This window comes from Theobroma umbraticum, unplaced genomic scaffold, assembly GCF_002168275.2.
Source record: "Theobroma umbraticum cultivar Fairchild unplaced genomic scaffold, ASM216827v3 scaffold_106.0, whole genome shotgun sequence".
Taxonomy (NCBI): Eukaryota; Viridiplantae; Streptophyta; class Magnoliopsida; order Malvales; family Malvaceae; genus Theobroma; species Theobroma umbraticum.
Window position 1 is genome coordinate 1,699,844 of NW_018397276.1, and position 10,228 is coordinate 1,710,071.

At 32.4% G+C, this 10,228-nt stretch overlaps 1 pseudogene; it reads right to left on the reverse strand.

Annotated features, from left to right (window-relative positions):
• Positions 1-9,075: 9,075 nt before the first annotated feature.
• LOC149526366 (small nucleolar RNA R71) lies at positions 9,076-9,175 on the reverse strand (annotated as a pseudogene).
• Between the last annotated feature and the right edge of the window lie 1,053 nt (positions 9,176-10,228).

Genomic DNA, 10,228 nt, shown 5'->3' on the forward strand with positions numbered 1-10,228 from the left:
CATTCAACCAAACTAACAATTTCTATCTTCATTACCTTGAAATATTTGAGCCTAACCACCCAACTCTCATTAAACTTCAACAATGGCGTGTGGGTGGGAGGAAAAACCTCTCAATTTTTCTCTAGCTTTTCCCCAAGCCGAACCTTCCTTCCTTTCTCATATTTCTTTCTTTCTTTCCTCTCCTTTCTCTTCTTCTTGGTTGTGGGCGGACCTCTCAAGGCCAAACCCTTGAAAATGGCTTCACTTTTTCATTTTTGCCGACACTTGCAGATTGCCCAAAGCCACATTCTTTGCCATTATTTTCCTTTCCTTTTTTCTTTACGTTTCTTGCATGGGCGGATTGCCCAAAGCTTGATGGCTTTTCTGGCATTTCTCTTTTTATTTTATGTGGTAAAATTATAAAGCAAAAAGCGTTTGAAATCTTTCCACCCGCCACCTTGCTTTCCATCCTTTTTTTTCTTGATTTCTTTATTCCATGTCCCATATTCACTTTATATTTTATTTAGCCACCCTTTGACCATTCAAGTCACATGCAACCCACTTTCTTCTTTGTTCATTTCACCAACTAAAGCACCAATCATATTACATGCAAATAAATTTTAATCTTATTCTTTGTTTTACTTCACATAGTGGGGTTCTCACATGTCCTCCACTAACTTTTCTTATTCACCATGTGACCTTCCAAACTTTTCATCCTTCACAATTTGGTCCTTCCAACACTTTTTAATCCTAATTTCCTCCTATTTTCCTACCTTACATGTGTGAAACAAAATATAAATTTTCACTTCACCAAGTTATCACCATAATATTTAAAATATATACTTACCCGTGCTAGTTTTTATTTAATAAAGACACGTGGGCCCCACTAATGTCATTGTTTCTTCAAAATTCTTGTCTCACTTTTCCCCCCCCCCCCAACTTAGATTAGTCATATAATCCTCCTTCATGACTAATTCCAATAGTAGATAGAATATTAATATTTTAATAATATTTTATTAAAAAAATATTATTTTATTTCAAAATTCTCCACTTGTCTCCTCGGGGCCCAAAGTATCTCACTTTGTCCTAGTTCACTTCCAAATCGCCTTTTAACTTGCTAATTCATATTCGATAAAAATATTATTATTTAATTATTATTTTCTCACTTACGAAATATTTTATTCCAAATTATTCTTTTAGCCCATCACTGCTCTTTGGCACTTAAATTTATATCAATTGACCCTTCATCTTATCGATAAGGTCTTATTGGCTTCTATACAAGGGTATGGGGTGTTACAGTCTCCACCACTTAAATATTATTCGTCCTCAAATTCATGTCATCATTGGATCATTATTCTTACTTTATGAGCTTATTTCATTCCCTGCTTCATAGGGATCTTTATTTTATCCACCTCATTTACTTTCAGTTTGACTAGAACACTTATGTATATTATCATCTTCGTAATCAAAACAGCGATACCCTTCATAATTGTCCTCTTTTACCATTAAGATCCCGAGTATGCCGTTAACTCCATTAGTAACTTTAAACACAAGTCAACCTCAATCATCTCGATATCGATCACATATCATGCTTACTTATGTATACCTAATCACCATCTTATTACTTCATTTCTTGTCAAGCTTCTCGACATTCATTCATCTTACCCCATATACTGTTACATAACTTATATCATTGTAAGTATGCCATATTCATTCCTATACATGTTTTCAACATTAAGGGAGGTTTAAAACCTTCAATTATCCCCACATACTTCATGTTTGTCTTGCTTCTATGCGATTCTCACTTCAACATCATTCTTAAGCCAATGAAATTTACATCATGTAAAAAGACAATTCACTTGGCAATCTTTGACTTTAATTGTAATTCTTTCATTCACCATCAAATTCTTTTCATTAGTTCTAATCCCTCATGTCTCAAAATATAATGTCATTATTATGACTTAGAACTTTTTAATAATCGTTAACAAAATTAAATTTTATCTTTCTTAATCAATTTCCCCAAACACTCGCATTATAATAGTATCACCATTTATTCTCCATCCATTGCACTATTGCCTTGTGGGGAGTCTAAGATAGATATGACATACCACTTTATTACTTCTTACATCTCAATCATATTAATCAATCTTGTATGGCTTAACCACACCATAGATTCCATTTCTTGATATTCTTTTTTTATTTATTGCTCCAAAATTCTCCTATATCCATGTACCTCAATTTCTAATGGTATCTCTTCTCATTGCATCATCTATTCAACTCATCAAACACATTGAGTTCAAATTTCAAATCATTAAGAATAATCCTGCACTTAGTTGGTCACATAATCATCTCCACATAAATGTATACACACACACATTTAATGTCAAAAATCATCATTATGTGTAGGGATCTTCATATCAAACGCGTTCGGACTAAATTTCACTTTATATGTTCCCATCCATAACCAATATTTAGTATTATATTCTCATAGTTCATGCTTCCCTTTTTACTTTTCTCAATTTTTGACATTTCTAATTTAACTTTCCATTTCATTTCCATAAATCAAGTTTAATCCACCAACATTAGAGTATAATCAATTTCAGATCACCCTTTGAATGTTTAAGTTACCATTTAATTTACATCTTACCATACTTAATCTCCATATAATTCATACAGATTCATCTTATGTCTATGTACAACTTCACATAATTTACAAGCTTATACTCTTTTCTTATCATCTCTAATCATTTGCATAAGTTTTAGTGTACTATATACAAGCTTCAAAAGGTATGAAGCCTACTAGAAGAGTGAAGGAGGAAAAGGACAATGACAAATGCCATTTCTACAGTAAACTAGGACATTGGAGGCACAATTGTAAGGATTATCTTGAATCCAAGAAAGGGAAGAAATAAAAAAAAGCTTCCACACCAAGTATGAATCATATGCTGATTTATTTTCACTATTTGGTATCTGTTACCTTACTCTTTATTAATGGTTTTAATATTTATGATGTATTGAAGGAACTAATGACAAGGAACAGTGAAGAATAAGACCATGAAAGTGACAACTTTAGTTGATGGTAATGAAGCTTGTCAACCTAGATTAGATTGTGGAACAATACATAATTTAGAACATTGAATGATTTCATGACATAATTGTTAAAATGAGATGTTTTGGTTTTGGGCCTATGGCTGAATATTTTATTTTATGTTTAGGAAACATAGATTTATATTTTGCTAGCATGAGATGCTTAGCTTATATATATTTATATATTTACATTACATTTCATTTTATTTTGAAATTGTTCTAAATTATTTATCCTTAAGAATAACCTTGCGTATATGATAAACGATACTAAGTCATAATGATAAGATCATTGAGAGATTATTTTTCTTTTGATTATGAATCGAAAAGTAAATTATGAGATGACTTAGATAAAATTAAGTCCTAACTCCATGAATTCATAATAAGAATATGAACACATTTAGTTAAGGAGCATTCTTGTGGAGATAAAATTTCTAAATTAAGATTGCTTAGAACAAAATAACAATTGATTATCATATTGAATTCATAAGATATGAATCACAAAGCATTCTAAACCTAATTAATCGTATGAGCTAACCTTTGAGAGAATTTCATCCCATAACCAACGATGAATGACTTATGATATGTAAATATACATAAAAGCTATGGGTATAACAAAGTAAAGTAAATAAGTTTACTTGGTAACATTTCTATACATGATAGAAATAGTTGGAGCTAATGACACTTTAAAGGTTAAGGGTCATGAAATTATAGAATCCAATAAATAAGATTTATGCACAAAGATTGATTTAATGGGATGCATAATTCATGAGAAGAATCCATTAAATACAAACTATTAGTAGGATAAATATTGATGCACTACTCATATAAGATGAGTCTATTAAATGATCCAACATGAATGATTGGATATTAATCTTTATTCAATAAATTCAAAGTAGTTGAATACATTGAATAAGATAAACATATTTTGTGCAAATCATAAGGTTAGTGGGAGTAAGATAAGTTACTCATTAAAAGTGTATAAGATACATTTGCTAGTCTAAGAAAACTAAAATGGGACTAAAGTGTTAAAGCCAAAAAGAGGACTTAACAAAAGAATTTAGGATGACATGTTAAAGGAGCTTAACATAGAGAGAATCCTAAATGTTAAAAGTGACATAAAGTCATGATTGAGTAGTTTTATTGGGCTAGTTCCCAAACAAGAGATAACTACATGGTTATATCTATAACTGGGAACAAATCTTTTATTTAGGCTATAAAAGAAGAGATATTATGATCATTGGTTTAAGGAACCTATAAATGATTCTGAGTTGTTAAAGTAATGAGAAGAGCCATATTAATGGAATCAAGGTCTCGTTGTGATCTAAATTAGTTTTTCGATTATGACAATAGAGATTGTCAAACATATAAATTAACATATTCTGAAATATTGCAATTTAAGTTGTCCTAGTAGAGACACAGTTGCTAAGTGAAAGAGTTCGATATAGGATATGTTAGCAATTGACTCAAGTGCAAATGGGAGATTGTTGGTATATGCCCTTAAGCAAATTGGATTTGTCGAGGAATATATATTATAATTTAATGCATACTTAGTCGCATAAATATATGTGATAGAGGTACTCTTTCATCTTAGTGCAACAATAGGGAGTTATTAAGTACTAATTCGATGAAGCCCATGGATCATAAACGCCTTGTAAGAGAATTGTAAAGTTGTTACAATTATAAGATCACTATGCATCAAATCCATGTTCATAAAATTGTTCCTAATCATTGTATTGTCAAGACAAGGCATTGACAATGCTCAAAGACTAGTACATGTTAAGCCTTTTTACTTGGGAAGTAAGCAATCGATCTCATAGATTGAAGTATATGGCATACTTGAGGATAACATGTTTATGCTAGTTAAAGAATAAGTCACTGAACACGACCTGGTATGAGAACTCCATTTGTTATTTCACTGAAGTGTCTATGAAATATGTTCTCATGTGATAGTTGTGCAACTAGTCCTTAGACTTGAGATGTTAGGTCATCTTGCATGAGGAAGAACATACCTTGATTTCACCTCTACGAGTCTAGAAGCGATCAGATGTCTAAGTATGGCATTTTTTGGTATGCCATGAAGCAGGTGAAGGAGAATAAGTAGTCAAAAAAGGATTCATCGCCCTAAATGATATGAAGGGATGTATCTCACTTGGTCTCAATTCTTGATTAACTTGTATAAAGTCTTTAGCCAAAGCATGATGAATTTGAGGAAATTTAGTTTCCTAAATTCATAAAGTTAGTCATGAATTATGAGAACTAATATGGAATGTCATAAGTAAACATTGAGCCATGCTTTATGACATATCCGAGATATTTAATGAAAAGACCGTATTACACTGAGAGGCTTATCATTGAAAGGGGTTGTCAAATTCTTTAATTGACACTCTAACATTTGGGTGGTCATGATGTATTTCTAGATGTCGCTTATGATCTATAAATATAAAGTAGTCATCAAATTAATATGTGATTAGGATTTATATTTATTGCCTACATGTTAGAAGCCTAACAGGTCACACACATTACGTGACATGATTGAGATTAAATAGGGATAATTAATTAAGTTGGACTGAATTGGAATAAACCAAATAAAGTGTGATAAGAATTAAGTTTGCAAGGACTTAATTGAATTAAAATATAACTATTGTATCTAGGGTTAAACTTAGTTTGGCTATATAAATATGTTATGTTGGCCAACTAAAAGTTGAAGCCTCTAACTATTTCTTAACCTTTTCATAGAAATAAGAAAAAATATAGTTTTCTCTCTCCAATAAAAATAAGATTCAGGAAGAATTTTTGACTTTCTTATTTTAAAAACAAAACTTGCTTGCACAAGTAAAATATTCCTTTTGAGAAGGTCTTATTCGGTCACTATGTGGGTTACTGTTAAGTGTCAAACACTTGGATGGCTAAAGATTTGACAAATCCTAAAGGTTAAAAAGCAAAGATTTCAACTGCATAATTTTAAATTATTTTATTCTCTTTTTAAGTCACTTGCTTCATCACAAGCATTTTTTGAATTTAACTGGCTTTTGATTATAATATCTAGAGTAAGGTATGTATCTGATGAGATGATGGTATTTTAGCTTTCTTTTGACATGTGATTCTACTTGGCACATAGCTTGCATCTTGGGATGTTTGATTTTGCTCGGACATTGAAATCCCAAACTCTTTGAAAATTTTGTTATGGTTGAAGGTTAAACTTTGATATTATTTAAAATGGATTACCTGTATTTATTTTAAAAGTATCTTTGACAAACACTCTCTCGTTTAGCTTGTTCCCCCTCTCTAGATCTACCCATGAAGTTATTTATAACTCACACCTGTAAGATGCATTTTTTTTGTAGATCAGTAGTTGCTTGAGCTTGTTGTCCTTTGGAAAGAGCTACTCCCATAGTCAACCTTGTTAGGAGTTCGGTATAGCAGCCAATAGGTGTTAGCCTTGTTGTTTAGAATCATACTCCGCTGGTCTTATTTGGGTTGGTCACTTATGTTTGACTGCTATGGATATGCCAAGAAACATCTACATTTGTATTTGCTACAGGATGGCCCATACTTGTTATTTTGATATGTCTTGTTTCCGCATTTTGAGCACATGAGTGTGTAGACTACTATGATATTTTCCTATATGATATAATATGTTCATGCATGTTTGATGTATAGTTCCATGGTGATGAGCTCAATGAGGTTAATGATAATTGTATTATATAGAGTTATTTAGCTACATTATGGGTTACTAAAATAGATAAGTCCTTATGTTTTGAGTCAATTTTAGATAATTTTTAGGTTTTAGTTAATTAGTTCAAAGCATGTTGATGCACTTTAATTTTATTAATTTTAACTCAAATTCATGTTGAAAGTCTCTATTTAAGTCAATGCTGATTGGGTCTATGATATTGTAGGTTTATATGGGCTTAAAGTTGAATGTTGGTGAACAAGGCCATGGACACAAAATGTAGACTTCTACAGAACATGTCACAAAATTTTGGTCATAATTTGTGTTACAGAGATCCAATCAACATGATTCTTGGACCATTATGAATCTAGGAAGCATATCTACAATTTTTATATTACCATTTCACCTAGATCAGCCTCGAAATAAGAGCAAATTGCATTGCAAGATGAGGCACTGCAGTAGACTACACCAAGGCAGCATAAGAGCAAGCAACATCATGGCCTTGAAGAGCTCAAGGCCTCAGTGCCCAAGGGAGCAGCAATGCTCCCATAGAAAAACCTAAGAGCTCAGCACCATAGCACCAAAGGAGGAGGGATGAAGTATCGGATGGAAAGCAAGCAAAATATATATACATCAGTCATGTGAGCAAGGCCACGGCACTCTAACGTGGATTAGTGAAGTATGGCCAATTAGGAAATGAGATTTTAAGGTTTTTTGTTAGCTATAAATCAGTCTTTTTTAGCAGTTAAGAGGAGAGGTTCAAAGAGGCAATAAGCGACAATTTTGAGAGAAAAGAAAAGGCACTTTAACTAGAGAAACAAGAAGAAATCGAAGGGATCAAGGATCATGAATCAATAAAGGATTTAATTTTTCTTTACTCTGTATTTCTTTCTTGTTATTTTTTTGTGGCACTGATTTTTTCTGTTGATTTAATTATGTCTACTATAAATACAGTGATGAACTAATTTCGCTTTCTAGGATTATGGGATATTTCATTATGTAGTTTGATTATTTGATTTTTTCTTACTTAGTGTTAATGGAAATCACATGGTTTATTCAATTCTACAGTTAATGCTTCTGCACTTAATGCTTTTCACTACCTACTCACCATTTGAAATGTAATCGGTCTCTAAATGGAACCTGACGAAGAAAGTTTAGAATAGACTATAGTTTTGAATAGCCTTTGTTTGATTCACTTCAAATTTAGGTGATAGTTTCGTGTTTAGGATAGACATATACCTAAATCCCTTAGGTAGGCATATCAGAACATGAACTTAATGAACTTTTGCTAATTAATATGCATACACAAATGGGATTAATTTAGAAAAGGTATGTGTGCATGATCTCAACAGATGACATGTACATAATTTGCATTCTAGGTTAGCCATGTACTTCATTAATCTAAGTTAAGGAAATTATTTAAATTAGGCAAATTTTTGAAAGGCACCATGATCGTAGGTTTTGAGTAAATATTTCTTTTAGTGACATTTTGTGCTTTATTAATTATTTAATTAATTATTTATTTTAATTTAATTAATCCTTGGAAATCGAGTGCTTGGATAAGATTATTATGTTAGAAGTTTAGTTACCAGTAAGAATAAATACAAATCTCTGTGGGAAATGATACTGGACTTACTTTATATTACTTGTACGGCCATGTGTACTTTCGTGTATTAATCTGACCAACAAGTTTCTGGTCCCATTGTCGAGAAATTGTTATCCTATTTATATTTACTAATATTAAATTAAACAAATTGGCTTAGACCAAGCCTTTCTTTCCTTTATGTTTTCTAGTACGTTTAACATTGTTCACATAAAGCACGAAACTTAGAGACTATCTCATGTAACCTAGAGATCGAGCGAACGTTTCAATGACTAAGATGAGAAAGTCAACAGGATTATAATTCTTCTAGTACAATGGATGAACAACCAAGAAAGCAGCAAGTCCAAGAGAGGGTAGTTGAAGAGAGTCATTCAGTAAGGGACTATGCTATCCCTTTAGTACAAGGTATCCCATCAAGCATTAGAAGGCTAACCATTCAAGCAAATAATTTCAAGATCAAGCCAACTAGATCACTATGATCCAGATATCAATCTAGTTTGGGGGTGTTCCAAATGACGGCCCAAATGCTCATATATCTAATTTTCTAGAAATATGTGACACATTCAAGCACAATGAGGTCACAGATGATTCCATTCAATTGAGAGTATTTACATTTTTGTTGAGGGATAGGGCAAAGCTTTGGTTGAATTATTTAGCCACAGGCTCAATCATAGCATGAGATGACCTTGCCTAGAAGTTTCTTGCAAAATTCTTCCCTTCAGCAAAAATAGCCATGATGAAGAACGATATCACTTTGTTCATACAATTTAATGGTGAGAGATTATATGAAGCTTGGGATAGATACAAGGATTTACTTATGTTCAAAATGGCTTCAAGTTCAATCATTTTATAATAAATTGTACAGCCAAGTTCAAGATACAATTGACGTAGCTATAAGAGGAGCTTTTATGGGAAAGACCATCAACGAAGCATATGACCTATTGGAAGGGATGGCATCAAACAATTATCACTGGCCATTAGAATGATCCACACATAGGAAAGTAATTGGAGTTCACAAGATTGATGCTATCACAACATTAACTGCACATGTAATTGCTCTAACTAAAAGGTTTGATTTTTTTAGAACTAATCCTATTCAAAGTCCTTTTGTAGTTTATGACAATTGTGGAGATGGACACACCGGTAACCAATGTCAAAGTATGAATATGGAAACAGTTCAATTCATTGGAAATAGACAACAAAACAATCCTTTCTCCAAAACATATAATCTCGGATAAAGAAACCAGCCAAACTTTTCATGGGAAAACAACTAGGGAGTAACAACTTCAAGACCAAATATACTGTCTAGTTTTCAATAGCAAGTGAGAGCCCATATTCTTGATAAAAGACCATCTATGGAGGAGTTAATGATGTAATATATGGCCAAGATAAACTCCCTCATCAATAGCTAGCCAACATCATTGAGAAGCCTTGAGACACAAGTTAGACAATTAGCAAGCACAATTAATAGCAAGGCTCAAGGAACATTGCCGAATGACATTGAGACAAATAGGAGATGGGAGGGAAAAGAACATGTGAAGGCCATCACCCTTGGAAGTGGAAAAGAGATTGAGGGCAATACTAAACAACCTAACTGAGTGAAGAAGGAAGCTCAAAATGAAACACAAGTAGTTGTTCTGAACAAGTGCATTGCAGATAAGGAGACTATATCACACCACCATCACTTTTTCCTTAAAAATTCAGAGAATAACAAGAAACAAATTCATTTCAAAAATTTATAAAGGTATTCAAGAAGCTGCACATCAATATACCATTCACTGAGGCTTTAAAGCAGATGCTTTCCTATGTCAAGTTTCTAAAAGAGATATAGTCGAAGAAAAGACAACTAGGTGAGTTTAAGACTATGGCACTCATTGAAGAGTGCA